Here is a 17,695-nt window from a genome sequence, read left to right as displayed (position 1 = left end):
TAACCTGGATATTAGATTCAAGAGTTGCTAATCATATTTGTGCTTTCACTCATGAAACTAATTCTTACAGGTAGTTCACAGAAAGCGAGACAACCTTTAAGGTAGGGATTGGAGAGGTTGTCTCAGCTAAAGCGGTAGAAGATATGAAGTTATTTATTAAAGATAGATTCATTTTACTTGAAAATGTTTATTATATTCCTGCTTTGAGGAGGAATTTAATATCTATCTCATGTTTGCTAGAAAAAAAGTATAAAGTTTCTTATGTAGTTAATGAAGCATTCATTATTTCAAATGGTATTAAAATATGTTCTGCAAAACTGGAAAATAACTTGTATGTGTTAAAACCAACTGAGGCAAAAGCTGTTTTAAATATAGAGATGTTTCAAACAGCTGAAACTCAAAACAAGAGGCAAAAAATTTCTTCAAATGCCTATCTTTGGCACTTAAGACTTGGCCACATAAATCTTAATAGGATTGGGGGATTGGTTAAGAGTGGACTCCTAAATCAATTAGAAGACAGCTCTCTACCACTGTGTGAGTCTTGTCTTGAAGGTAAGATGACCAAAAGATCTTTTATGGGAAAAGGTCTTAGAGCGAAAAAAAAAAAAAAACCCTTAGAGCTCATGCATTCAAACCTTTGTGGTTCAATGAATTTCAATGCACGAGGGGGGTATGAATATTTCATCAGTTTTATTGATGATTATTCTAGATATAGCTATACCTAATGCATCATAAGTTCGAAACCCTTGAAAAGTTCAAGGAGTATAAGACAGAGGTTGAGAACCAGTTAGGTAAAAAGATTAAAGCATTTTGATCAGATCGAAATAAGGAGTATATAGCCTTGAAATTCCAGGACTATTTGATAGAATATGGAATTTAGTCTCAACTAATAATCCCATGTACACCTCAACAGAATGGTATGGAAAGGAAAAATAGAACCTTGTTAGACTTGGTTCCTTCAATGATCAGTTATGCTCAATTGCCTAATTCATTTTGGGGACATCCAGTACAGACATTTGCTTACATTTTGAACATGGTTGCCTCAATAAGTGTTTTGAAACATATTATGAGTTATGGAGAGGATGTAAAGGTAATTTACATCATTTCAAGATTTGTGGATGCTCGGCACACGTGTTGTCTCATAACCCAAAGAAGTTGAAATGCCATTCGAAAGTATGCCTATTTATAGGATACTCCAAAGAAACAAAAGGTGGTCTATTTTATGATCCTCAAGATGACAAAGTGTTTCTATTGACAAACGCAACATTCTTAGAGGAATACCACTTAAGAAATTATCAACTTCGCAGTAAGCTAGTATTAAGTGAAATGTCCATAGAAGCTATAGATAGACCAATAAAACTTGTTGATCAAACTAGTCCATCAACAAGAGTTATTGATGAAACTGGTACATCTGGTCAGTCACATCCTTCTCAAGAGTTGATAGTGCCTCAACATAGTGGGAGGATTGTTCAATAGCCAGACCGTTACACGGGTTTGACAGAAACTCAAGTTGTCATACTTGATGATGGCTTGGAGGATTCATTGACCTTTAAACATACAATAGAATATGTGGATCGAGACCAGTGGATAAAAGCCATGGATCTCAAAATGGAGTCTATGTACTTCAATTTTGTCTGAGAACTTGTAGATCAACCAGATAGAATAAAACCTATTGGTTGCAAATGGATCTACAAAAGAAAACGAGACTAAGTTAGACTTTGGCAAAAAGAATTTACCCAAAGAGAGGGGGTAGACTATGAAAGAAACCTTCTCTCCAGTTCCCATGTTTAAGTTGATTAGAATACTCTTGTCCATTGTAGCCATTTATGATTATGAGATATGGAAAATGGATGTCAAGACAACTTTTTTTAAACTATCTTGAAGGGAGTATCTATATGTCTCATCCAAAGGGGTTTATTGAGGGTCAAGAGCAAAATTTTTGCAAGCTTAAAAGATTCATTTATGGGTTAAAACAAGCATCTCGATCCTAAAATATAAGATTTGACACTACGATCAAATCTTATGGCTTTGAATAGAACGTTAACAAACCTTGTAATTAGAAGAAAATTGTCAACAAGACTGTAGCTTTTCCAGTACTATATGTTGAAGATATTCTACTCATTGGAAATGAGGAAGAGTTCCTGGATGACGTTAAGAGATGGCTAGCATCACAATTCTAAATGAAGGATTTAAGAGATGCAGAGTATGTTCTTGGAATCCAAAGTGTTCGAAATCACAAGAACATAATATTAACATTATCTCAGGCATCTTATATATATAAGATGTTGTCTAGATATAAAATACAAAATACCAAGAAATCTTTAAGGTACGAGATTCATTTGTCTAAGGAGTAATGTCCTAAGACACCTCAAAAGGTTGAGATTATGAAACAAATTCCTTATGCATCAGCAGTTTGGAGTTTAATGTATATTGTGTTACGCTCAGATATATGCTACGCAGTTGGAATAGTCAGCAGGTTTCAGTCCAATCCTAGATATTATCATTGGACTGCCATTAAGAACATCTTTAAGTGTCTTTGGAGAACAAGGGACTATATGCTCGTGTATGGTGCTAAGGATCTGATTCTTACTGAATGCACTGACTATGATTTTTAGACCAATATTTATTTGGGGAAATCAACTTCGGGATCAATGTTCACTCTGAATGGAGGAGTTATAGTATGTAGGAGTATAAAGCAAAGTTGTATTACTAACTCTACCATAGAAGCAGAGTATGTGGCTGCATGTGAAGCAGCAAAAGAAGTAGTATGGCTTAGGATGTTCTTGACTAATTTAGAAATGGTTCCAAATATGCATCTGCCTATCACTCTCTATTGTGATAACAATAGAGAAGTTGCAAATTCCAAAGAACTTAGAATCCATAAGCGCATAAAGCATATTGAACGCAAGTACCATCTCATCAGGGAGATAGTACACCGAGGAGACGTGATTGTCACACAGATAGCCTCAGAAGACAATTTAGCTGATCCATTTACAAAGGTCCTCACGGCTAAAGTATTTGGGGTTACCTAATCGGACTAGGACTATGGGTCATGTAAATTTAGGGTAAGTGGGAGAATTCATGGGTATCTGATGCCCTAGTTTATTGTATTTATATTTATTCTCTCATACTCAACATTGTATATATTTGTATATATATGGTACTTCACTGGAGTTTTAGTCCAAGAGGGAATTTGTTGAGTTGTATGTCCTAAAACTCGTAGTTTGTAATCTTTAAACTTATTATATTTACAATAAAGTTGTTATTGAGGTTTATTCAATAAGGTTGCTATTGAACATGGAAAGTATAGTTGTAATAGCCTAAATCCAATAAACTAATGAATCTCTGACTATAGCATGAATACTTGAATTTTATATGGAGACATGAAAGAAGATTAAGTGGTGGCTAAAAACTATTGGAGAGGAAACAAGCTAAAGGATTGCTGAGTTGAAGAGGTTCTACAAAAGTAATTTCTGAAACCCTATTTTGGTATGTTATACATGCATGCTTATTTGCTAAATTAATGTAATTAGAATGGTTAAAGATCCTGATTGCTTCCGCTTATTGAATGTCAATTTCATCACGAATAATGCCATTGGAGCTTCGTTCCATTGTTGAAACAAAGCTGCACAAGAGCTTCAAGTCATATTCTTTAGTTTTTTTTTTTTTTTTTTGTTTTATTTGCCTTCTGACCTAAAATGCCGACTTATTCCACCCATGTTCTGGTTGTAGTTGGAATTTCGCTTGAAATTTGAATGGGAAATGATGGGGTTATGTTTTTTTTTTTTTTTTTTTTTAGCTTTTTAGTTTTTTTAGTTTTTTTGAGGAAATGTTTTGTTGTGTAAAATGGGTTTTAGCTCCTTCATTGCATTTCATTTTTTATGTTGAGGTTCTGATAGGGAATCCTATATTTTCATTATTTTTTTGGGCAAATGTCAATTTCAACGGATAAGGAAATTCAAACTGTAGTATGCTTTGATAGGGCTGTTGGGTTCCGTTTGGTTGGTCTACTGATGAGTTTTCCGACTTTGCTAAGCTACAATCCTTTTGCTGGTAAATTCCCTTTGTGTTTGTGACTTCTCATTGGTTTGCAAATTTGCCAAATCTGTGGGGATGAGATAGAAATCACCGTAGATGGAAAGCCATCTGTTGCTTGTATTGAATGTGCCTTTCCAGTTTGTAGACCTTGCTATGAGTATGAAAGAAGAGAGGGCAATCAAGCATGTCCTCAGTGCAAAACCAGAACAATCGTCTCATCAAAACTGAGTGAATGAATGATTAAATAGTTTGCATTTGTAGATCTCTGCTGAATGAGCATTTGTTTTTGTTTGTGAGATGTTTGGACTCTTACGTATCGAAATTTTTTTGTATTCTTTTTCTTTAGGTTTTGGATATTTCTTCTTCCTGGAACTTGAATTTCAACTAGTGCTTTCTGGTGAGGATATAAGGAGAGATGATGTATTAGTGAGTTTATACTTCTAAGGTGTTCCATGATATGTGTCTCGAGATTTAAAAGTCCTTTTCTTTTTGTGTCCATGTGTTTAATCTGTTGTTTTATTTGTAAGAGTCCAAAAGAAGGGAATCGGAACAGTCGTCTTATCTGGAGACAGGGAAGAGGCAGTTGTAAGTGTCTGTCATACTGAGGATCTTGCCGTTTCCAACAGAATGATTTGAAGTTGCTATGCTATTCCTGATTTGTGTTTATAATTGACATTCAATCGCTTAAACTTAAAGTAAGGTGGATATTTCCTTTAAAGTGTAGTTACTATCTTGAATCTGCTTCGAATGCCGCATCCATTTTACTTCTTGGAAATAGAATATCTCAAGGACTACTGCCATTTTCTCAATACTATTTGTTCTATTTTCTTTCTTTTGGTTAATTTTTGATAATCTGATATATGTAACGTAAGTCTTTCACCATTGCTCTTGTAGACAGATTCAAAGTGAAGTTGTTATATGTAATAATTATGTAACAATAAGTCTTTCACCGCTGGACTGCTGCTTCCAGGATTTGACTTTGCAATGACTCCTTCCCTTTCAGGTAGATGCATACTAATCTCTCTAGTCTTCGTTTAGTAGTAAACTTAAGCACTCCCGAAATCACAAAGATTTTTTTTTTATATATTATGTTCTTAACAGTAAAAACAGTCTGTTTCTGTGAATAAAAAAATGACATGCTCTTTTCTCTGGTCTCAGGTGGGCTTATGGCTCTAAGTTCTATATTCATCGTCTATTTACTTGCGGCATCTGGGATCAAAATTTTCTTCGTAATAGGTACATAATTTTGTCAGATATATTGCATCTTAACTGTGAGAATTTGATTAAGCAAATATTAAACGTGCCTTACATATCCTTTGAAGGTGGTTTGATTAGTTCTGTTTACTTGGTCTAGGTCTATTTGATAATGATTCGAATTTTAGTCTTTGGTTGTCACATAAATATGTGTCAACTCAATTCATCAGGCAATTGAAGAAGTAGATCTGGACCAAAAGATTAAAATGGTCGAAGAGCTTGATGGGCATGTCATGCGGTGTGTACACAATTAGAATGGGAATGAAGTTATACAAAAGTGTATAGAATGCGTCCCAGAATCAGCAATCCATTTTATAGTTTCAATATTTTTTTATCAAGTCGTGACACTCTCAACTCACCCATATAGGTGTCGTGTGATACAGGTGCCACCTTTTTAAATGTGTCAAGCTGATGAAACCTATTTCCTTATTGCATCAAGCTGATTTGACTTGTGAGAACTATGTTGATAAGTTATTCTTGTGACAGAGAGTTCTTGAGCATTGCAAGGATGAAACTACTCAAAGTCGAGAAGGAAATTCTAGGATCTTTTAGCATGTTGGCACAAGATCAATATGAAAATTATGTTGTTCAGGTTCATGCTTCTAGACAAGCTCTTTTGAAAGGAATGATAATTCACTCTATGCTCTCTTTACTTTTTAGTTATATGGATAATATGCAAGTTAAAGCTCTTTGGTTCCATCTTTTCGAGTGCTTGCTCAAGGAGCAAAAAGACTAAGATATTCTGAATGTTTTAGTTTGTATGATCTTATCGGTATCTGGAGATTTTTTATTTTTTCCCTTCCAAATTAATTACTTTGTCTGATTTTCCTCCACAACAACATATATTGGAGCATGGAAAATCTCAAGAGCATTATGTAATTATCAAGGAATTTGCTGGTAGAATAATTCAAATGAGTTAGCAAAAGTTTGCCTCTTACGTCATCGAGAAATGCTTGTGTGCTATAATTATAGTGGATGATGATCTAATATTGTATTAGAGTAGGATATTGTCTGCTCAAGTGTTTAGAGTAGGATATTGTCTGCTTAAGTGTTTAAATAGCTTAAGAACATTTAATTCTCAATTAATGTTGATTTTCTATTATATAAATTGATATAATATTTTGTTTCTTCTAAGCTTTTGCTATTTCTATAGGCAGTCTTTTCGGTTAAGTATGTTTGATATGCTTTGTTATTGAGAAAGTTAAGGATATAGCATTAAAGTATTCTGAATACTTCTTCAAATAGAAATAAGTAAATTATAATAGTTACTTCTTCAAAAATAACAAATATATATATTATTTTTTCAATGACAAAACGATGACAAACATTTATATCGAATAATTACTGACAAAAAGTAGGTGAAAACCCGACATTAAAGATAATGTTCAATGTTGGTTGAAAACCAACATTAAAAGTAGTTTTCAATGTCGGTTGAAAATTGACATTGAAGATAACTAGTATTGAAATCTTGATCATCTATAATGTCGATTTAAGACTGACATTAAAGATATGTTATAACATGATCTTCAATGTCGGTTTTCAACCGACATTGTACCCTTATAATGTAAGTTTTAAACTGACATTAAAGCCCAATTTTGTAGTAGCGAGGCATACATGGATTAATATTCAAGATACAACCTAAAGGGTCTATAGTATAAGGATAAAGCTAGATACTTTATCCTGGTGAGAGTATGGATATAACCCACTTTGTATTTAATATAAACACAATGATCCAACGTGTTCATGTAGGTGACATACGAGTGAGGGTATTCTATGCAATGAGTTTGCATAAGACCATATCGCGAAATAGTAACCACTAGATGTAACTCTATTGACTAGTTAGGTTTCTATTTCAATAGGATGACCTAGGCAACTTAATCTTAATCCTAAGTCTATATAAACTCCTGTTCATGAGGCATTTTCCTTTTATTTGTATGGGAGAGAATGGCCAGTTCGGCAACTCAATAAACCTACCATTTTAAGGACAAGACGGGATGGGGAGTTGCGAACATAATAAAAAAGATCTATTTCACTCATTCCCGACTTTAGGGTAAGTAAACGAGTGTTCCCTTAAATGGTGTCTTTGGGACTTGAACAAAGGACCCTACCCTCTCACTGACCCATGAGGGTTTCTATTTAATGCTTGAACCATAAATAGGTTGTTCAGTAGAGAAGCACTAGTACTTAAGGATACAGAGGTAACCTAGGGGTAAAACAGTAATTTGACCCAACTGGTGTTACGGACTTATTTGCTGTTATCCGTCTATATCCATGGACACAGAAATATATCAGCAGTGAGAAGAGTACAGTTGTGGATATTTAGTGGAGTGTACCCAGAGTTAATGAATATTGATTGATGTGATTAATGGGGCTATCCAATTAATCTCAAATCGTTTGAGCTTCTGATCTATAGGTCCATGAGAATTAAGGTAATATGTATTGAATTGAGTTTGAAATATTCAAATTCACTTAGGGAGATAGTACAATGCATAATGATATATTATAATATAAAGTTTATATTTTAATTAAACTTTATAATATAAATTTAATTTTGGATATGATTGAAAATTAATTTATGGGAGAATTAAATATTTGAAGAAGTTCAAATATTAATTTGATTCATATTAAAACTATAAGTTAAAATTCATATGTATTATATGCACATTAAAACTATAGGTTATGAGAAAATATCAATTGAATATGATTCAAATGTAGGCTAAATTAAATATTTGATATTTAATTTGATAATTAATTAATTGACGAATCAATTAATTATTAATTAAATTAAATTAAATTAAATTTGATTTAATTAAATTAATTGAATAAAAACTACAGATGTTTCATTTAAATATGATTTAAATGAAATCAATAATTAAATAAGATTTAATTAATTATCAGTTTAATTAATTATTAAATTTATTAATTAAATAGTTTATTTGATTTTTAATTAAATCAAATAACTCCCACATAAGGGAGTTATCTTAAACATGGGATATATCTCACGTCTCTCTTTCCTTTTATTAAAGACCTGCAAAAGTAATGCAGGATTTTTTACATGATACAGAAATATTCTATGAAAAAAATTAATCTCTCAAAATTCTCTCATTCTTCCTATCATTGTTTTGGTTCTCACAAACCAACACCTCATTTTTCAGACGACAGGAAGGTTACTGATTTGGTGGTGTTCTTGATTTCAATCCCAAAGGAGAATTGTGATTTGAATCCTCTACAAAAGTAAGTAGATTTCTTTTCGTTGTAGGATTTATTTTAAAAGCATGCTTAACCTAGATTTATTTTACAGTAGGCTAAGTCTAATTTGGTCTTTATGATATTCTGATTTTCTCAGTATACTGGATATTTTGATTTCTTAAATAATTGCGAGAAAAAGGTTCTAATTAATTCCACTGCGCTAGGTCGTTTATCCGCACAATTGGTATCAAAGCCATCTCGTAGAATTAATTTAAAATTCTAAAATATGCATTGGGTTTGGTGTGTTGGGATATACTAGCATGCAATGGAAGCAAGTAGAATCAATAAGTACTCTAATTACATTTAATTTGAGTTCTAAAAGTATGCTTAAGTAGAAATTTAAGAAGAGAGTTTCTCAACAATATACATTTGATGAATTCTCCCAGTTCCAAGTTGCTCTTCACGTGATTCTAGCTCCAAATCAACAGTAAACCACCAAGAGATCTTTTCTACTATTCTCAGCCTTTAATTTAAGTGATGGAACTCATATTGGAGTGAAATTGTGAAGGGAAAAATGGGTAAGTTTTCAGGTGAAGATGAAAGTTGTAGCATAAACCATTTCCAACAACCTTTTTATCTCTTCAGCAAAAATGGAGGGCTATTTAATCTTCTTCAACATGCAAGTATGTAGATCCAGTTGAAAGCCACCACAAATTTCACTCAAAAGAGTGCTAGGTGTGTGTATTAGAATAAAATCACCTCATGCTTTCACAAAATGTGGATAAATCCACTATTGAGGTTTTTAAATTTCAATTCATTTATTCTAAAATTAATTAAAAACTAAAATTTAATTAATTCACAATTAATTAAATCCAAATTTTCAAAGTCCAATATCGCAAATTGAATTGAAATTGAAATTAATTTGATTTTTAATTCATTAAATATATTTAATTAATTAAATAATAATTTAATATCAAATATTAAATTAATAACACACCTAATTAAAAACATGAATCCTATTCATGTAATTAATATTTAAATCAATATTTAAATATTATAAACTCTCCAATTTCGTTTAATTTTGATAAATTAAACATTGATTAATTACATTGAATATAATTGTACAAACCCTAATTTGAATTTCGAACTATTCAAATTCAAACCCTAGTTTCAATTTGAACATTTCATTTTGAAATTCAATTTGAACACTTCAAATTGATTGTTAGAGTCAGAGAACACACAGCGGAAGTACAACGGATCAATAAGCATTCTAATTCATTAATTTTAGCTTTAAATTAAGCATGCTCATAAACTAATAAGAGGGTTTCATAATATACTTTTGTAGAACCACTTGAATCTTGATTCTAGTTGCAAATCTCCTCCAAATCAACTTGTGAACCACTTCAAGGTCTTCCTTACTATTCTCTTGGTGTCTTAGATTGAGTTGTGGGACTCAAAATGAGTTTGAATAAAGGAAATTTGGAGAAGAAGATCACTACTACACCATGGAAGAAGACCTTCAACCTCAAGCTTTTCAACAAAAACTTGTCAAGTGCACCAATTGCATGCCGATTTCCACTTTAATCTTCTCTATTTATTGCAAGACTATCATGCAAAGAAGATAGTTGCATGAATTGCACCTCATGCTTGGAAATTTGACTCATGAAAAGAGTGGAGAATGTGTGAGCAACTAGGATGAAAGTGGAAAAATCCCACTTTTGAGATTTTCCATTTTCCATCCTTTTTCAACTTTGAATTTCCTAAATTGATTTCTAAAATCAATTTTGTTGTCAAAAATGAATTTTTTTATTAATTTTACAAAATTAATTAAATAATTAATTTTCTAATAAAATTAATAATAAATAATTAATTAAACAATTTAATTAATTCTAATTAATTCAATATCAAATATTAAATTAATTTAATAGGTTGTTCGTAGTAACGGTTTGGTCAAATGGTTATTTTACCCTTGAGATTACCTTTTGTTTCTTAAGTCCTACTGATCTTTTAATGAACAATTTGTTTGTGATCTGATCAACAAACTGAGTCCCTCTCAGGGCAATGAGAGGGTGGGGCTGATAACGAGTAGAAATGCATGTTATTACAGTGCTAAATTATTAAACAATGAGGGTTTGCGTTAATAAAATATATAAGATTTCATCCAAAAAACATTAAGTTCATGACATTGCGGTCGCATGCGTTCATCGCATAAAAACAATTAACTTTTGTATTTTTATGCAGGATATGCGTTGACGCAAGGCGGAAGGCGCAATCACAAGAAATCAACGGTCGAGCGCAGCATTACCGCAAGGCTTTGCGATGATTTTTGCTCGCTCACATCTGCTCAAGAAGGATTGCCGCATAGAGCCGGCACAACTTGGTGGGCGCATCTGGGTAAAAAGCACAATTAATCACGATGGGACAAAAAGCTGATGACGGTCGAGTCCGAGTTAAGTTGATAAGCCGCTAACGATAGTAAGTACACTCAGCTTTTCGATGAAAAATATTCAGTGCATCAGACAGAGAATTAAAGCCATCCCATCAGTGTAATCATAAGAGAGAAGACACCTTTCACCTCAAAGCTCTATAAATACCAAAGGCAACCTTCAGAAAAGGAGTTAGGATAGTTTTGGAGAGTTCAAATACTTAGATAATTTTCTACATAGTTAGAATAGCCTTGTTCTTAGATTTTCTTTTATTTTAAGGCGGAAGCGAGAGAAGTGAGATCGTGCCGATACATCGTTCCAGTGAACTTGGAAGAGTGCCAGAAGCGTCGAGATCAGAGAGAGGGCCAGCTCATGCGGAAGCAATAACATCTTTTGAACAGAATAGAGTTGACAGTGTAAAAGCCTTAGGAAGCAAGGGATTGCTACCAGGCTCTCTATCCTTATCTTCCATTATCATTTTGTATTTAAACTCATTTATAGAAATGGAATTTGCTTCTTTATATCTGTTCACTTTCTGTTTATTATGCATGAGTAGCTAAATTTGTCAAATGGATTGAGAAACACTTAGCTAGTATAACTGGGGGTCTTCACTCTATGCGATTATCTTGTATTATGTATGCATCATTCGTCCATTAGGGATACTCGGGAAGGTAGTCTAAGGATAGGATATAGGCTTGGAAAAGTCAGATTAGAATCTAGGCTCGAGAGAGTCAGATTAGAACGCATAATCAAGAGATAGGAGTTTAGGAATAAGTACTGTTTGCTATTAATGCATCGCATGCATCCTAGAGATAGGATGTGATTATGTGCAGTCACCTTGTCTTTGTGTGCATCTTGCATCATCGCATAGGAAAAGAGTAGAGACTTAGGAATAAGCTCTATGGACATTTTTGCATTCAACACATGCGTCCTAGAACTAGGAGCACCGCATTTGCATTGGAAGATGATTTGCTGTCGCATGAGTGTAGCATGATCGCATATTTTGACGCATTCCTGAGAAACGCTAGCTAAAGACTTTCTCAACCCATTCCTCCGCATACTCAATGTATCTACCGCATAATCGAACTTTTCTCAAATCCGCCGTATACATTTATTTTACTATTTGGTTACCGCAAAGTCTTCTTAGAAACTATCACCGCATACTGTTTTCCCTAGTCCCTGAGTTCAATCCTGGACTTACCAAGAAACGCAGTGGGGTTTATACTTGGATTCCGCTGAGAAAACTTGTTGCTCAACGCATTTCCATCACCGTATTTCATTTCATTATTTCATCACATAAAATAACGCATCATGTTTTGGGCCCTTTGTTCAAGACCAAGAGTCAGCAGTTAAGGGAACAACCTCTCTACTAACCTGAAAGCGGGTAGGAGCAAATTCCATCTTGCATCCTATGTCCTCAGTTATCCACCCGGTCTTACCCCTGAAATCAAAGTTTATTGAACCGGCGCTATTAAGCCAACCATCACCTATGAAAATCTAAGGATAATCCCGAATAAACAGAAGTTCATAGTCAGCTCAGGATTAAGGTCAAGTTACCTAGGCCATCGCTTTGAAATAGTCAGTCTTAAACAGTAAACAGCGTTATAAAGTAAGAGTGACTAATTTCGTGGTCCAATTTTGTACAAACTCATTGCATAGGACACCCTCACTCTTCATGTCATAACATGTACGAATTAGGATCACATCGTTTATAGCACTTTACAACTCCTTATAACAATTATAAAGTGGGCCGCATCTGATAGTGTTACGAGAATAAGGCACCCGACCTTATTCATATACTATAGATCATTTTGACTATTTACTCGAACCTGATCCACTTTTATTTCTCCACATAAATTTCAAGTACTCATGTAATAGTCATGAATCTTTTAGTTTATTGGATTTATTTCTAAAATGAAATAAGCAATTTCATATATTCAATAATAACTTGATAGTGCTAAGTACTTAAAATACTGGCTTGCGTTGATAAAATGTGTTAAATTGCATCCAAAAATCATTAAGTTTATTACATTGCAGTCGCATGCGTTCATCACATAGGAACAGTTAATTTTTGTAGTTTTATGCAGAATATGCATTGACGCAAGGCAGAAATTACAATTATAGGAAATCATTGGTCGAGCGCAGCATTACCACAAGGCATTGCGGTGATTGTGTTCGCAAACATTTGCTCAAGAAGGATTGCCGCAACTTGATGGGCGCATCTGGGTAAAAGGCATAATTAATCGCGATGGAATAGAAAGCTAATGACGGTCGAATCCGAATTAAGTTGACAGCCGCTAACAATAACAAGTACATTCAGCTTTTTGGTGACAAATATTCAGTGCATCAGTCACGGAATTAAAGCCGTTCTATCTGTGTAATCATGAGAGAGAAGCCGCCTTTCACCCTGGAAGTTCTATAAATACCGAAGGCATCCTTCTGAAAAGGGGTTCGAAAATTCATAAGTTCGGATCACATGTCTTTGTCCATAGTTTACCTTTTTATTTTAAGGCAGAGCAAAAGAAGAGTAGAGACACCGGAGATCGCTCAGGGCAACTCGAGAGAGAACCCTGAGGCGTAGAAGTAGAAAGCGGGCCGACTCTCGCGAGAGCGAGATTATCTTTTGAACAGGAGTAGAAAGAGAGTGTAAAAGCCTGGGAAGCAAGAGATTGCTACCAGGCTCTTTATTCTATTCTTGCATTGTTGTCTTGTACTTCATTTTTATATTTATACAATGGAAGTTCTTATTCTATATCTGTTCATTCTCTTAGTACGCATGAGTAGCTAAACTAGTCGAATGAGTTGAGAAGAACTGAGCTAACATGACCCAAGAAGTTCAATGCTTGCGATTATCTTGTGTTATGTTGTGCCAAATATCCCTTTAGAGCTACTTGAGAGAGAGTCTAAAGAAAGAACCTAAGACTTGAGAGTTATAATCTATACTCGAGAGAGCAAGATTTGAACTACATAAACAAGAGATAGAGACTTAAAAATAAGCTCTGTTTGCCAACCTGCATCCCATGCATCTTAGAGATAGGAATGATATTATGTGGTCACCTTATTTGTGTTGTGTCATTTTGTCATCGCATAAATAAGAATAGAGGCTTATGTATAGGTCCTATAGACTTATCATATATATCGCATGCATTCTAGCCTTAGAAGCCGTGGCATTTGCACCGAGAGGTGGTTTACTGTTGTATGCATGTTGCATGATCGTATAGCGTGAACGCATCCTAGGAAGTATTAGTCGAAACTTTTCTCAACCCGTTCACCGCATACTCATTGCATCTTCCGTTTATTCAACTCTTTTCAAACTCCGCCGCATTTGTTTAGTTTTCATTACCGCAAACAACAAACCTCAACAACTATTGATTTATTTGGTTATCGCAAAGTTTTCCTAAAAATTACCACCACATATTATTTTCCTAAGTCCCTGAGTTCGATCCTGGACTTAACAGGAAACTCAGTGGGGTTTACACTTGGATTCCACTGAGAAAACTTGAGTGTTCAACGTAATTTCATCACGCATATCATCCACAATTCCACACCATAAAACCACGCATCAATTTTTTGGCACTGTTGCTGGGGACTTCGGCAAAATAGTATGCTAACGGTAATTTTTTTTTTTTTGGATTTCTTTGTAGACTCTCAATCTTTGTCGAAATACGACCTGGAGATTGAGAGGACATTTAGACGGAGATTAAGAGACCGCCAACAACAACAGTCATATAAAGAAGAGATGGCGGAGCAGCCTGGAAACAGAGCACCAAACAAAAATAACATCATGGCGAATCCAATCCTGCTGGCTAACGATCGCAATAGTCCCATTAAGGACTATACATTGCCAAACCTCTATGATTTCTCTCCAGGAACCATAAGGCCTGCCCTCGACGGAAGCCGATTCGAAATGAAGCCGGTGATACTGTGATGATCCAGACTGCAGGAAAATTCGGAGGACGACATGGCAAGGACCCGCACACCCAGCTCCGAAGCTTTATTGAAATCTGCAATACTTTTGTGTTCCCGAACATCTCTGTCGAAGAAGTTCAACTAAATTTGTTTCCATTTTCTCTCTGTGATCAGGCAAAAAAATGGGCATATTCCCTTGAGCCGGGAGAGATCACTTCATGGGAACAGGTCGTAGAGAAGTTCATGAAGAAATATTTTCCACCTACTGAGAATGCTAGACGAAGGAAACTCATAACAAATTTTGAACAAGACATGGACAAATCGCTCAGTGATGCCTGGGCGAGGTTTAAGAGATTGGTCAGGGACTGTCCACATAATGGTTTACCAGACTGCCTTCAGATGGAAATCTTTTATCATGGTTTAAATCCCGCTTCGCAGACCGCTGCCAATGCGGCAGCCGCTGGTGTTCTGCTTGAAAAAATGTATGACGAGGCTAAGAATATCTTGGATCGCATCGCTAAAAACCACGAGGATTAGAGAGAGAGTGATCATAGATTGAGAATCAAAGATACTGACGCAAGTAATGGTGCTATTGCTTCACTACAGAATTAAATGACCGCAATGATGAACTTAATTCAGGGAATTGCAATCAGTAGCCCAACACCGCAAAATGGGCAAATCAACGCAATTAGTCAAAACGCCGCAAGGTGTGCGACTTGCGGTGATGGGCACGTAATGGAAGAATGCCCGCAGAATCCACAATCTATTTTCTTTGTAAAAAATAATCCCTTTTCGAATACCTACAACCCCAGGTGGAGAAACCACCCCAATTTTGTATGGAAGAATCAGCAACAAAACTTTCAATCTATGGCGTAGAAAGAAAGGCCACCTGGATTCTTCCCGTGCAATAACGGTCAGACAAGAAATCAAGCTAGTAGCTCGCAACCACCGCAATCTTCTTCCTTGAAGAGCCTGTTGAAGCAGTACATAGAGAAAAACGAAACGGTGCTTCAAAGTCAGGCTATGTCCATCCGCAACCTAGAGTTACATATGAGCCAGATTGCAAATGAGCTAAAGAACATACCGCAAGGGGCTCTGCCGAGTACAACGGAACTCCCACGCCACTTGGGGTGATCAAGTAAAGAGTAAGAAGAAGAAGAAGAAAAGCCAAGCCAGATTGCTCCCATTACGGCGGAACCTGAAATTATAGTAATGCAAGAAGAAGAAGAAGAAAAAGAAGCAATAGAGCCAGAAGATGCGTCGACCTCAAAGCTAACAGAGAAGAGGACCATGAGAGTGCAGAAACCACCTTTCCCATGAGACTTAGAAAGAAAAAGAATTAAGATGTACAGTACCAACGCTTCCTGTCTATGTTAAAACAATTACATATTAATATTCCATTCAATGAAATGATTGAGGAGATGCCTGCCTACGCAAAGTTTCTGAAAGAGATGGTACCAAAAAGAGAGGCACTGGTAAGTTTTCCACGGTGGCGTTAACACAAAGTTCAAAATCAATAATTCCACCAAAGATGAGTGATCCTAGGAGCTTTACTATACCCTGCTCCATTGTAGGACTGTACATCGGGCAGGCATTGTGTGACCTTGGAGCCAGCATCAATTTGATGCCTCTGTCGATCTTTAAGCAGCAAAATGTGGGGCAACTTACACCCACGATGTGACTCTCCAACTAGCCGATAAATCTCTGGTGCATCCAGAGGAAAAAGTGAAAGACATGCTGATCACCATTGACAAATTTATCCTACCAGCCGACTTCATCACTTAGATTATGAGGCCAACAAAGATGTGCCCATCATTTTGGGATGACCATTTTTATCAACAGGTCGCGCCCATATTGATGTGCATAAAGGGGAGATCACTTTAAGCATCAATGGACAGAAGCTCAAGTTCAACATGATCCGTGCCATGAATTTTCTGACGAAGTAAACCTGCATGACTCAGATGACGACCAGAATTTGATTGAAGAAGAAAAGTTTGATGAAGAGAATGAAGAAGAGGATGCAAGCGCATCCGTTGCTGCCTGTAATGCGATCATAACAAAAACAAGCAAGGAAGAAGAAATGATCGCAAACCTTGAAAAAGAGCCAACGGAAAAAGAAGAAAGAAAAACAATGCAACTGTCCCTAGTAGAACCACCAACACTAGAATTAAAGACCCTACCGAAACACTTAAAGTACGTATTTTTGGGGCAGAACGAGAAGCTGCCAGTTATTATTTCTTCTGAGCTTAACGAAGACCAAGAGAATACGTTAATGAGCATTCTGAGGAAGCATGTGCGGGCAATTGACTGGACGCTCGCCGACTTTCGAGGAATCAGTCCAGCGTACTATATGCACTACATTCATCTTGAAGAAGACCATAAGGCAACGATCGAAAATCAGCGCAGGCTAAACCCTGCGATGAAAGAGGTCGTTAAAAATGAGATCATTAAATGGTTAGATGGGGCATCATCTATCCTATAGTAGATAGCACGTGGGTCAGCCCCGTGTAGTGTGTGCCGAAAAAGGGTGGCATGACGGTGGTCCCGAATGAAAACAATGAACTAATACCGCAAAGGACCGTTACTGGGTGGCGCATTTGCATGGATTACCGCAAGCTGAATACGGCCACAAAGAAAGATCATTCCCCCTACTGTTCATTGATCAAATGCTAGACCGTCTAGCTAGAAATGACTTCTACTGCTTTCTGAATGGTTATGTCGGGTATAACCAGATTATGATAGCTCCAGAAGACCAAGATAAGACCACATTCACCTGCTCATATGGGACCTTTGCTTTTCGCCGCATGCCGTTCGAGAGAGCGAGATTTAAACTGCATAAACAAGAGATAGGGACTTAGAGATAAGCTCTGTTTGCCAAC

General features: G+C 35.7%; 1 non-coding gene across 1 annotated transcript; it reads right to left on the bottom strand.

Moving 5' to 3' along the window:
• Window positions 1–15,092: 15,092 nt before the first annotated feature.
• Window positions 15,093–15,199, bottom strand: LOC120084275. The gene has a single exon (XR_005483640.1). It is a non-coding gene; the product is annotated as a small nucleolar RNA R71 (small nucleolar RNA).
• Window positions 15,200–17,695: the final 2,496 nt, after the last annotated feature.

The sequence above is a fragment of the Benincasa hispida genome, chromosome 8 (assembly GCF_009727055.1).
Source record: "Benincasa hispida cultivar B227 chromosome 8, ASM972705v1, whole genome shotgun sequence".
Lineage (NCBI taxonomy): Eukaryota > Viridiplantae > Streptophyta > Magnoliopsida > Cucurbitales > Cucurbitaceae > Benincasa > Benincasa hispida.
This window is presented reverse-complemented; position numbering and strand designations above follow the sequence as displayed.